Consider the following 12,889-nt stretch of genomic DNA (forward strand, 5'->3'; position numbering starts at 1 on the left):
AGTGTGCTCATGTATCATTTACTTAGTCTTTGAAATCAGGCTCAAAGGATTTGGTCTAGGGCGGAGGCTGGTACTATCTTTTAAAGACAGTCAGAATGCCCCTTTCTCATTTTTCTATAAGTTAACACCATTGGAAGTTCAAGTAATTTTCTGCTAAAAGGCAAACTGAGATAAAAGAAGACATTTATTGATGCTTTTACATGTGTGTCAGGAAGTAGGATAGTATCACTACTTTTTAAAGCTATTAACTATAGGAGGAAAACACATCTAATTTCTAACAAACATCCTTTGAATCCAATCTCACTGTAGCTCTTCCAAGTACATTAGCGGAATTATCTCTATATTACCAAGATTGGTATCACAAAATAACAGCAGAGTTTCAATCCTAAAAGCTCAATAACTGATGTCCTTCGCAAGCCTCTCACACTGGAATTTAGAAGCTTCCATTCAGAATGACTCACGACAAAATTTGTCAAAACTTGTGGATATATATGGAAAATTTTCTTCCACTCAAATCAAGAAAGACAGTTTTCTTTTCTCTCAAAGTCAGTGGGTGGGGGAGTGCTAAAACTTCTTGTTGATAAAATATTTATAAGGCAATATTTTCAAAGTTATAATCATGATGGTAAACACATTTATAAAAAATTAAATGAAGCCAAGTGGGAGTGTAGTTAAATATCTTCTTAAATATTTTGGCAGGTTACAGTGGAGATTAAGATTCCAGGCTATTTTAAAACAGAATTGAATGATATCTCTCAACTCTTGTAATTATAATTGGGGAGCCATACAAATAATAAAAATATTAAGATTATTTACGCAGATATTTGTTTGACTTGCCACTATCTATACAGCTTATTTTTCTTTGCTCAGACCTCATGCTTGGCTAAATGTACGCTGGGTTCTGTTAGTGGCAGAAATATTTTTATAATTAAATTAGAAGAAATTTTAAAATATTTCATTTCTGTATATAAACATGTATTGACACTAATAGCTCCATTTCCTCAGTGGTATTCTGAAGCTATGATAGAGTTTTGTAGTGTGCAGTAAAGGAGTATTAAGAAATTGGCAGTGAAGGAGGGTCGGTGAGCAATCTCTTAGACAATCCTCCATGGATTGACCTTCCTTCACGGTAGGCCTGTCCAAGCAAATTCCCCTTAGAATTGAGATTTTTCTTTCTTTGGTTTTTCTATCCTCTATATATTTGCAATAGAAGCCTACAGACCTTAGATATAAAGTTGGCTGGGGCAAGTTGCCTAAAAAATGCACTTTTTTTTTTTTTTTTTGAGATGGAATCTTACTCTGTCATCCAGGCTGGAGTGCAGTGGCATGATCTCGGCTCACTGTAACCTCTGCCTCCCCGGTTCAAGCAGTTCTCCTGCCTCAGCCACCCAAGTAGCTGGGATTACAAGTATGCACCACCATACCTCGCTAATTTTTGTATTTTTTAGTAGAGACGGGGTTTTGCCATGTTAGTCAGGCTGGTCTTGAACTCCTGACCTCAAGTGACCTGCCTGCCTCGGCATCCCAAAGTGCTGGGATTACAGGTATGAGCCACCAGGCCTAGCCCCTTTGATTTTTGAAGCAAAATGGTCTAATTGGCTTTTAATTGTGCATTTAAAAATGCTTGTTCATTCCTTTCTCTCCACCCACCCCACATCCTTGAAAAACTTCAGCTCCTGTCTTCCTGACCACCCCGCTATGCTGGGAGGCTGGCTTCTCAGTGTGTCTAGGCTACTTGCCGTTTGCCTGGACATTCCCAATAAGTAAGACTAAAATCAGCTGCCTTATTTGAAGAGGGGGCCCCCTGGTGTCTTTCTGAGGAGCATTAGACAGTGGGACAAATATTTGACCTATGCTGCTGCGTTGCATCTCCTAGGTTTTTCTGATGGAAGGACTTCCCTGAGCTGGACTGATGATAAAGAAGCCAGTTTCCCAAGGCCCTCTGGCCGCTGAGCTGCACCCATTCCCCAACATGACTCCTCAGTCATCAGCGTGGGCCACACCCTGCTTGGAATGTTGAGAAGAAGTGATGTCCTCTCTGTGGCTAGAAGTACACCATTTCTTTCCCATTGGATTTGAGAAGTTGGGAGGAGGCATTAAACTCTGCTTGTCCTTTTCATTAATATCATGTTCTGTAAGTCTGTGTTTCTGTGTGAAGGTACACTTCCCTGGGTAGAAAAAAACCTGTTCTTGGATTCACTTTGGACCTAGAAAACTAGTCTTAACATCAGGCTAATATCCTCTGCCTGACATCATCACTGTGATCTCATTCAATTCATTATTCAATGTCTCAGTCCTCTTCACAATGGGTCAGCTCTTTTCCTTCTGACTTTTAGGTATATATGCCATCAGAAGTGAGTTAAGTGATTACAAGTGAGATGGGAAAAATATCTATTTATTTAACAGAATTTAATTCTTTTTAAAGCCACTATTTTCACCGGGCAGCGGAAAACAATCTTGTCATGACCATGTATTTCAGTCAACTACATTTAAAAACTTTCTGTTGTGTAAATCATCAAATTGACAGGTTACTATCTGCTTCACATCACAGTTCACAGCTCCCTCTCTGAGGCTACCCTTTCCCCACTCATGGTCCTGATGCTATCCCATTGAGCTTCAGAGTCCATCCCCTGGCAGTGTAAGGCAGAGGGGGAGTTTGTTTATGTGCCCGGGTACAGTTTGGCAACATAAAAGTTGGTTCACTCCCTTATTTTTTGTTTCCCACTCCAATGCTAATGCAGTCCAGCTACTGATGTCCATGGTTGAGCCTCTGGGCATGGATGACTTCCAGTGTTGGCTCTCTTGTGTGTCACATGGGATGATCTTTGGTGTCTGGGCTGGTGCTCTTTACAGAGTACTGCAGGGGATCCTGTGGAGGCACCACTGCTTCCCCTCCCCTGCTCTCCAATTTTCAAGAGTGTGGTTCCCTTCTGATATGGTTTGGGTGTGTCTCCACTCAAATCTCATCTTGAATTCCCACATGTTGTGGGAGGGACCTGGGGGAAGGTAATTGAATCATGGGGCCAAGTCTTTCCTGTGCTGTTCTTGTGATAATGAATAAGTCTTGAGATCTGATGGTTTTAAAAAGAGGAGCTCCCCTGCACAGGCTTTCTGTTTGCCTGCTGCCATCCATGTAAGATGTGACTCACTCCTCCTTGCCTTCAGCCATGATTGTGAGGCTTCCCCAGCCATGTGGAACTATAAGTCCATTAAACCTCTTTCTTTTGTAAATTGCCCAGTCTTGGGTATGTCTTTATCAGCAGCGTGAAAACAGACTAATACACCTTCATTCTTCTGGCTGGCCTCTTTTGGGGCTGGTTAGCAAGCTGGATCTTCTCTCTAGGTATCTTCAAATGTCTACTCTTAAGTTCAAGAAAAACCTAGAAATCCCCACTCCACCACACTTGGCTGTTTATGAAACCAGAGGTGATGCTTGCCTTATCTTGCCTAATTTCCCTCCTCCTTCTCTCTGCTGACCATTTGTCCATGTCCTACCAGGCATCCTGCTGGGTCTGCCAGAGAAGTGGTCAGCAATTCCCTCCACTCAAAATCACCCTCACACTTCTGGGGAGATTCTCTCAGGCCCCCATTCTGCCTCTGGGATGGCAGTAGGAAGTGGTGTGTGGGTGTCTTAAGTATAATTTTTACTTCTTTTCTCCAATGCAGTTTCCCAACTTGTTTTATATTTTGTCCTCTGGAAGTGCGTGTGTGTGTGTGTGTGTGTGTGTGTGTGTGTGTGTGTGTTGCTGGGTGTTTGTTTTGAAAGTGGAGAGTGGTTTGAGGGAGAAGGGAAGCTAAAATCACTATTTGATGTCTCAAGTTGCAGATTGATGGAAATGATACATTAGGAACAGAAAACTTGATGTAAGAGAGGGAAGAGACTTACTGGAGTAATTCCTTAAACAGGAGAAGGGAGGAGAGGAATGGGAGCTAATCCTATCTGCCTACCTGGACCTTTGCTTTTTGTGTTTCAACAAGAGGTTTCCTGTCTTGTTCTCTGTTGCCCAATTCCTGCTTTGGTGCTCTGAACAAGATAGCAGAGTGGATGAGTTATGTATCAGGGAAGAAATCAGAACTCTTGAGAGCTGAAATTATGAACGTACTAGATATTTCACAACAACTGGATGTTGTGAGTTAAAAGTAGTAATATCCAACCAGCATAAAACAATTAAAACTTCCAAGTAATGATGGTTACATTAATGTATTTATTTATTTTCCTAAAAAAATTGCAAACTTCTCCTATCATGGTAACTGTCAGTGCTAGAGTTGGGAAAGAAGTTGGGGCATGGATTCAAGGTAAGAATGTAGGACCAGAAGGGGCAGAGCCAGGATGAGGTAGAGAGTCTTACGGGAAATTGAAAAGTTATTTCTAAGTCCAATATGTTGTTTACAACGTTCAGTGGCATAGGAGGATGTCGCAACTCCCTGAACTTATAAAATATGCAGCAGTCCTTCTTATTTTGGGTGAACATTATAAGCTATGTGGATCTGTGGTTTGCTTTCCAAGACCAGAAGTTATACTTGTTTTACAGTTGCTAAAGTTTACCATTCTTGAAAGTGCAGGTAGCTGCTTTAAAATACTGTTCTACAAAAAAGATCATTCTGATCGAAAAAAGAAAGTGGTAAGAAATCTCCTTAGGCTTCAATTGCTGAGTAAACAGAGTCCTCAAAGGTCTGTCTACACACACCACAAGTCAGAAGTGGGTTTCTTTAGTAGAAGGATGTGACAGACCAGCAAGACTGGGATCTGGCGATTAGGTAGGCACACCTACGAGCCTCTCCTGCCGGCAATGTCAGGAGATCTAGGAAGAGAAAAAGATGTCCAGGTAGAGTGCGAGAGAGTGTAGGCAGGAAGCAGAGGTGGACTGGAAGTTGGAGATCAGAGCAGAAGAGGGTGGAACTGAGGCAGAGACTGGTACCAAAAGGGCCCAGCAGGGCCAGGTGTCCTGGGATAAGACAAGCCCAGCAGGTCTCACAGGTGGAAACGAAACAAAATGTTGACTAAAAGTATGTGGAGTAAGTTGAGGTCAGAATCCAGGCAAGCAATTCAGTAATAGTTTTGGGGCATGAGAAGCAACAAAGATCCTAAGCTCAACACTTAGGATGCCGAGCTCAAAACTTTCTGGGACCAGGTATCGTCTTAGTGTGGTGGAGTTACATAGGTGCATGTGGCAAAGCAAGTAACGTGGGCAATGAATTCCAACACTCGGATCTCTAGAGTACACACATGCGCACCACACACCCCCTACACGCCGTGCAGGGGATCAAGGCCCTGAGTTTTGGGTTAAATGAAGATTGCCGGGTGGAGGTCGTTCGGGGGAGGATGTTAAGTGAAAATGCTGTATAACCTGCATGCTATTTGCAAGCGGTTGCGATTCTCCTGTCCAGCACGTGCCACTGGGCTCTCCCCTCTGTGTGTAAGCCCCCAGTAAAACCCCGTGTCTTGTTTGCTGGCTCTGGGTCTCTTCTTTGGCCTCTTGAATCCTTAATAGGGTTAATAAGGTTTTGACACGACCCTCCCACAACCCCCGACAGCCTCCCAATACCACACACACACACATATACACACACACCACACACACAACCCATAAACATCACACACACATACACCCACCTATACAGAGGGAGAGAGGATGGGAACATGATGGAACAAAAGAATCACAAAACGTATTTTGGAAATAGGAGGAAAATATGGATAATTTCATTTTCTTTTCTGGTTTGAATATACTTTCTAAATTGTCTACTAATAAACGTGCTATTATTTTAATAATAATATACAGACTTTCTTTAAAAAGAAATCTACCCAAATGAACCGCAGTGTATTTGCAGACAATCTGAGGATTTGGTATTTGGTTAAATGACTGGGTGGCTGCTCCTAGATGGGACACAGATGTAAAACCACATGATTGCAGGACACAACAAATTCTCTTGGAATTGGGTAAATTCCCATATTCAATCTGCTTGCCTTTTATCTTCTTGTGGAAATTTCTTGATTGACTGGTGGAATATCCACTTTCTTCTATAACAGTCATTTAGGCCGGATCTATCTGGGACAAAATGAAAGAAGAGTTGAAAATTATTGAACTGAGGCGATTATTTGGAAAGACTCAAACTGAATAAATAAAGGTTGGACCCCCAATTCATGTACCCAGCTGGATACTTTTTACTGGCCAGTTGAGCCCCTAATAGGATTGTGGGATAAGAAGAATATTGGGTTTCATTTTTTAGTTCATTTTGCAAATGAGAAGAGCCCTAGGAAAAATTCCTTTTGTTTTTTATGCTAAAATATTTCATCATTAACCCGATACAAAATGTATTAGATAATACTTTTTAAAAAGCACTGGACCAATAAACTTTACAAGATTTAAAAATGTTTCCTATCCCAAATGTTTTCATTAACCTCAATGATATAAATGGAGCCACATACATCAACAATGAAAAGATAAGCAAATCTTAGTCACAATTGAAGTTTTTATTTATACTCAGGAATTGGCCTATAAGAAAAGAAATATTTTGTTACCTGAATGAAACTGACTATTTATTACACATGTACCTGTCCGTCATACTCCTCTGGTCAAATTGGAAAGTCAGTTTGAATGGCAGATATGATTTTCACATATTCTTGTTTGTGTGCGTTGTCTGAATTTTGGGAAGCCAGAGTTGCATTAAGACAATAATGGGATGGTTTGGCCATAGACTTGGATGTTAGGTAACTCACATGCTGTGTCTTTAATGCAAGGCCAATTATGTTTAGCGAGAGATAACAAACAGTTCAATAGGTTCATATCACCCTACTCCTGGGTTAGGTGCGTAAAGATCACAAAAGAGGCCATAAGGAATATAATGATGCTAAATGGACCCTAAATATGCTATTCCCCACATAAGCACCAATTGCAGTATAAAATCCATTAGAACTTTGCTAATTATAAATACTTTCTAGTCTCTGCTAGAGTGAAATAGTGCACCTCATTAAATATTGTCATTAACATCCTGTGAGTCCGGTGATTACTCCCACACACAAATAGTCTCAGTGACTACTGACCCCTACCTGGTGGGTGGAGGATGTGCATGTTTCTTGATTCAGCTATTTGTTCTGTCATTAAGGCTTTGAGACCAAATAATTCAGGCTAAATGAAATTTGATTGTTAGGACAGGTCTGGGCCAATTAGGCCAAAGCAGTAGCTTTCATTTAGTGTTTTCCCATCTCTTATGCTCCACTTACTAGATGTCTCCTGATGACCCTAGCTTAGAGGTGCAGATGTGTCTTTTTTCCTACTTGGTCCCACCAACTGTCCTCTCTCATATTTCCATGGGCTTTTAAGCTTCCAAGTGTTAGCTGTGCGATGGCCCCAGTCACTCCTCTTTCATGGGTACACCTGCGGACATGAAGTCCAGGCATCCCCTGCCCAGTGTAGTCCTGGCTGCTCTGTGTCACTGTCATTGCCCTGTGGATGCTGGCACATTGACTGGGCCATGATCTCTGTTCCTGGCACAGAACTTGAGGCCTTTGGAATGGCTTCCCTAAACTTCCATTCCCCAGTAGGGTATACTTCCCTTTTCTTTTCTTTTTTTTTGCAGGGAGTTAAGCTGCTAAGGCCCAGACTCTATGCTACATAGAATCCCACCAGGGCCCTGGACCATTTATTTCTGTATGATCCTTTATTTTTTGTTCTAAGCAACTTGTGGAACCTAAACAAGCTTGATTTTGAAGAACGGTTTCTTAGGTGGCCTTGAACTGACTCAGTTCTCCCTGCTTTTTGTAGTTTCTGTAGTTCTCTATATCTAACTATAGAATGTGCTGGGAAGGCAATAGCTGAGATAGGGAGGAGCTGCCTGAAACAGTCCAGGCCTTGTTTGTGTCCTTCCTAGGGGATGTAACACTTGAGTTAGGCAGGAACCGCATGGGACAGTCTGGGCTTTGTTCCTTTCTCCCCTGGGAGCAGGATGTTCTTTAGCCCAGTGAATCACGTGCCCCTGAGGTGTACAACCCAGGGTGGCTGCCTTTCAGGGTCCTCAGCTGTGCTGCAAGTGGGGCACATGCAGTCAAGATTCCATCCAGCCTGGGCAGCTTTCTTGAGCCTTGGGGAACTGGCTCACCATGGATCTCATGCTTCTTTTGTTCCTTGCTGCCTATCTGTAAGTAATACATCTGCTTCCTGGAAATTGTTGCATATGAGTGTGTTTTATCACTAGACTCAGACAAGTTGGCAACTGGTACACAGTGAACCTGCTTCACAGTCTCATGCCTTCTCCGTTCCTCACTGTGTTCATCCACCAAGGACCAACTATCAGACCCCTTAACCACTGAACGCAGAGTTGGGAAGACAGGCCCACAATAGGTTCTTGTGAGTGGGCGTGACCTGGCACCAGCAGACCATTGTCTGTGGGCATCACACACTATGAGTTTTCCTCCCAATTACAATAAGAAAGAAAGCTAAATTTGGTGGAGTCAACAGTGCAGAGGTGTATCTTGCTTAATGCCATAGAAATAGCCCTAACGTTGCACCTGAATGGGATTTTTTTTTTTTTTTTGCTTTCTTTTTTTTTTTTAATTTTTTTTTTTTTTATTATACTTTAGGGTTTTAGGGTACATGTGCACAATGTGCAGGTTTGTTACATATGTATCCATGTGCCATGTTGATTTCCTGCACCCATTAACTCGTCAATTAGCATTAGGTGTATCTCCTAATGCTGTCCCTCCCCCCTCCCCCCACCCCACAACAGTCCCCGGAGTGTGATGTTCCCCTTCCTGTGTCCATGAGTTCTCATTGTTCAATTCCCACCTATGAGAGAGAACATGCGGTGTTTGGTTTTTTGTCCTTGCGATAGTTTACTGAGAATGATGTTTTCCAGTTTCATCCATGTCCCTACAAAGGACACGAACTCATCATTTTTTGTCTGAATGGGATATTTATTAATCATAAGGGAGGTCATTATTTTAGAGAAAACTGTAATGAAGAGTTTAGTAAAGCAAAGATACCATTTTTTTTGGTAACATTAACCATGATTCCAGACATATCTGATCTATAAATTTTGATTTTATGTTTCAGATTTTCTTTAAAGCCAAATATGCCTATAAAACTTAAAAAACTTAACAGTTTTATGGGGGGCTGGGGCTGAAGCAGGGGTCTTTCATGATTCTTTCATCTTTTAAGTTGCCTCCTTCCATTCAGATGGACAAGTGACTGTTCCCCTGGCAGCTTTTGCCAGGCTTATAGGAGCCAGTCCCCTGGAAGGCCGTGTCTTTCATGAGAGAATCAGCATTCTCTAGACCTTCCGTTTTTCATGTCCTTTTTCTGTTCCTTTGAAAAGAGACACAAGGAAGCAGGAAAGCTGGATTTTGGTCTTGGTTCTACCCTAGATGGCTGCCTGATTTGAATCAATCAGTTGGTGTTTCCGGGTCTCCTTTCTAATCAGTAAAATGAGAAGAGTAGGCCTAATGATCACTAAATTTGCATCTGGTAGTGCAATTTTAAAAAACGAAAATAATTTTGAAAGTCCATTTTTGAAAATGCCACCAAATCAAGAATTTCTGTATTCGTATTCAAATGCTAACTATCAAGGACATGTGTTGTGCTTTTATGAAGGCAAAAAATGGCTTGGAACTTATGGGAAACTTCTATTTAATAGAGCTAAACGATTCATGTCATGTCCAGTAGTGGCAAACTGCGTTCTTGAGTAATGGTGGAATATATTTTCTTAGGTGAAAGCTTAAATTCAGTTCTACTGGGGCTTAATTAAGCAATACTGTCTGAAGTCATGAGCAATTCTGTGAATAAAATCACTGAATAAATAGAAATGCCTCAGAATGCACTGCTGGTCTATAGCATTTGAGACATGACCTGGTTTAGTTAGTTTGAGTTCTTACATTGGAAGGAAATTCAGGGCTCTCTGTTGAATGGAGCAGGGGTGAATCCCAGTGGCCTTGCCCTGTTGCAAAGAGCTAGGGAAGTTTATTTTATGTCTGGACTATTGGGTGAAATCCTGAAACCAATTTTCTGCTGGAAATTGTGTGTATCCTTCTGGCAACAAGCTGCCTGAGCAGCGAGCTGTCACATTTCAGTGCAGAAGCCTTTTGTTTGGCAATGAGATAATTTTAGTTCTTAGGCTGTTAGGAATGTATTTAGAAATTCAGCATAAATACTTTTGGAGTATACTTGGCTATTCATAGGGGAGCTAAGGTCCAGGGCAAATCAGTATATTTTCTTTTCCTACTTTCTCATCTGCCCCTCCTTTCAAATGCCAAGTTTTGGTGTAGTAAAAAGAATACCAAGGGCAACCTTGAACAGTGGTTCCTAAAGCACAGTATGTGCAGAGTGCAGGGAGGTACACAGCGGCATCCATTCCTTACCTTACTAATGGAGGAAGTGGAAGAGCTACCTGGAAGCTGAATCCGTACATAGGTTGTTGCGGTTTTCTTGACATCTACTGGCTTTTGCACTAGTAAGCTTTATTAGCTTTTTCAGATTTAAACACCTAAGATACTAAGACAAATTGGACATGTTGTAAAGGATATGTTGAGATTTGAATTGCTCATAGGTCCATGAGGACAGATAATGCAATCCTGTTTATTGTATTTCATTTTTTTAGATACGGGGTCTTTCTATGTTGCCCAGGCCGGAGTACAGTGGCTATTCACAGATGTGATCATTACTCACTGCAGCCTTGAACTACTGGGTTCAAGCAATCCTCCTGCCTCAGCCTTCTGCACAGCTGGGACATACAGGTGCACACCACCATGCCCAGCTTAAATCCTGTTTATTTTTATCTTTAATTTTTATAGTGTAAATTATCCATTTGTTCTTATGTGCTACAAGAATGATATTTAAACATTTTCCTAATATCATTGTGTGCTTCTTCATTGCTTATGCAAGGAAAAGGAGACATGAGTAATAAAGAGACACCATGTTTAAAGTGGCTTAAATGTCTTCTTACACTGAGCTTTGTGTAAAATGTAACCTGAACAGAATGATGGTGTCTTCTGTCTGTTCCATGAAATTTCTGTTCACTTTAAAATTTTTTTTTTATGTACCAACAAAGACCAAACTGCGGCTTTTTCTTTACATTTTCTTATATTTGCTCTGTTCACCTAACCTTTCACTAACCCTTCTGAGTTCAATGGAGCATGTAATTTTACATCATATAGAAATAGTTGGGGGAAACAAATGGCATCGTGCAAAAGATATAATTTATGGAGGGAAGTCATCCAGAAAAACCTGGAAGGAATGTTTAATTTATTTTAAACCTCTGAATACCATTGCCTTTTCCCTTTCAGTTGTCCACATTACATTCTTTGTGTGACACAGGAAAAATTATTAAACACACATCTATATAAAACTCCAACAGTAGCTGCTATGAAAATTAAGATGTTGCAATTTTAATGACAATAGGAAACCAGCAGAAATTTAAGGCATTTACTTCCTTGATTAAAGTATATGACTATACCTAGAGTCAAGTTATTCTCATTTGTCAGCAGCTGAAATGACTTTCTGTGTTCCTCAATTTTAGAAAGATGCAAAGGTGAGATCCCAGCCTTAGAGAGAACTAGCAGGAAGTGGTGCGCGCGCCTGTGTGTGCTTGTTTGTGTATGTGGGTGTGTATGGTGGTAGAATGGAAATACTACTGATATTTTGATGCTAATTTTATCCCCAAACCAGATCTATAGCATATACGGCTGTAGTGGTATAAAAATAATGCACTTACACAAGCATACTTATCATATGTGTGTTTGTGTTTATGTATATGTGCATAAACATGTATGCCTACCTTCTAAATTTGTGAATAGTATACTTATTTTGGAATTAGGATTTTAAAAATAAGCAGATACAGAGTATAGTAATATGGGGAAGCACCATTCTGAAAGATTTACTTGAATATTTAGGTTTTTGGCTTCTATTAAATCTCCGTGCATATCTATGGGTTTTATCATCTTTTAGCTCAGCAGCTGTCAACGCTGGATTCAATGGAATCATCTGGGTAACTTAAAAAAAAAATTCTAGTGCCCAGACTCCATCCCCAGAGATTCTGATTTAATTGGTTTGGGAGTAGGATTGGGCACTGGTGATTTTTAAAACTCCCTTGGTGATTCTAATGTGCAGCTAGGGTGGACAGCAACTGCTTTAGCCATGTGTTGACAAGCAATCCCTGGCAGTACCTAATGACAGCTATTTGGTGATCCTGAGTTTGCAGATATTTTTCCTGACTCAGTGTGGTTGTTGCTGGAACCCAGAGATGCTGAGGCCTTCAAAATGGCATCAGCTATAGCTTCAGGCAAAACACCCAGGAAGAACAAAGCAAGTGAAAGGACTGAGGAGGACCTAAAAGTTGGGCAATTTGCACAAGATTAAAAACCTTAGTGGAGTCAGGACTTGAACCCAGGTCTTCTATAGTGATGTGGTTGAGGGTCAGGGCTCTGGAGTCAGACTGTTGGCTTGGCTGTGTTGGCTCCTACAGTAACTAGCTGGTTGAGGGATGATGGGCACGCTATTTTTTTGTCTGCCTGGTAAAGATTTGTTACCTCTCAGTTCCCGAGCCAGTGATGTTTGGGAAAGAAAAAGATAGCACTAGTGTCAGTCTTATGTAGCAGATTTTAGCTACTTAACCTCTCTTGGCCAATGTTTTCTCACGCCTGAAATCCCAGCACTCTGGGAGGCTGAGGCAGGTGGATCACAAGGTCAGTAGTTCAAGACCAGCCTGGCCAAGATGGTAAAACCCCATCTCTACTACAAATACAAAAATTAGCTGGGCGTGGTGGCAGGCACATGTAATCCCAGCTACTCGGGAGGCTGAGGCAGGAGAATGCTTGAACAGGGGAGGTGAAGGTTGCAGTGAGCCAAGATCATGTCACTGCACTCCAGCCTGGGTGACAGAGCGAGACTCCGTCTCAAAA

This window comes from Nomascus leucogenys, chromosome 17 (genome assembly GCF_006542625.1).
Source record: "Nomascus leucogenys isolate Asia chromosome 17, Asia_NLE_v1, whole genome shotgun sequence".
Taxonomy (NCBI): domain Eukaryota; kingdom Metazoa; phylum Chordata; class Mammalia; order Primates; family Hylobatidae; genus Nomascus; species Nomascus leucogenys.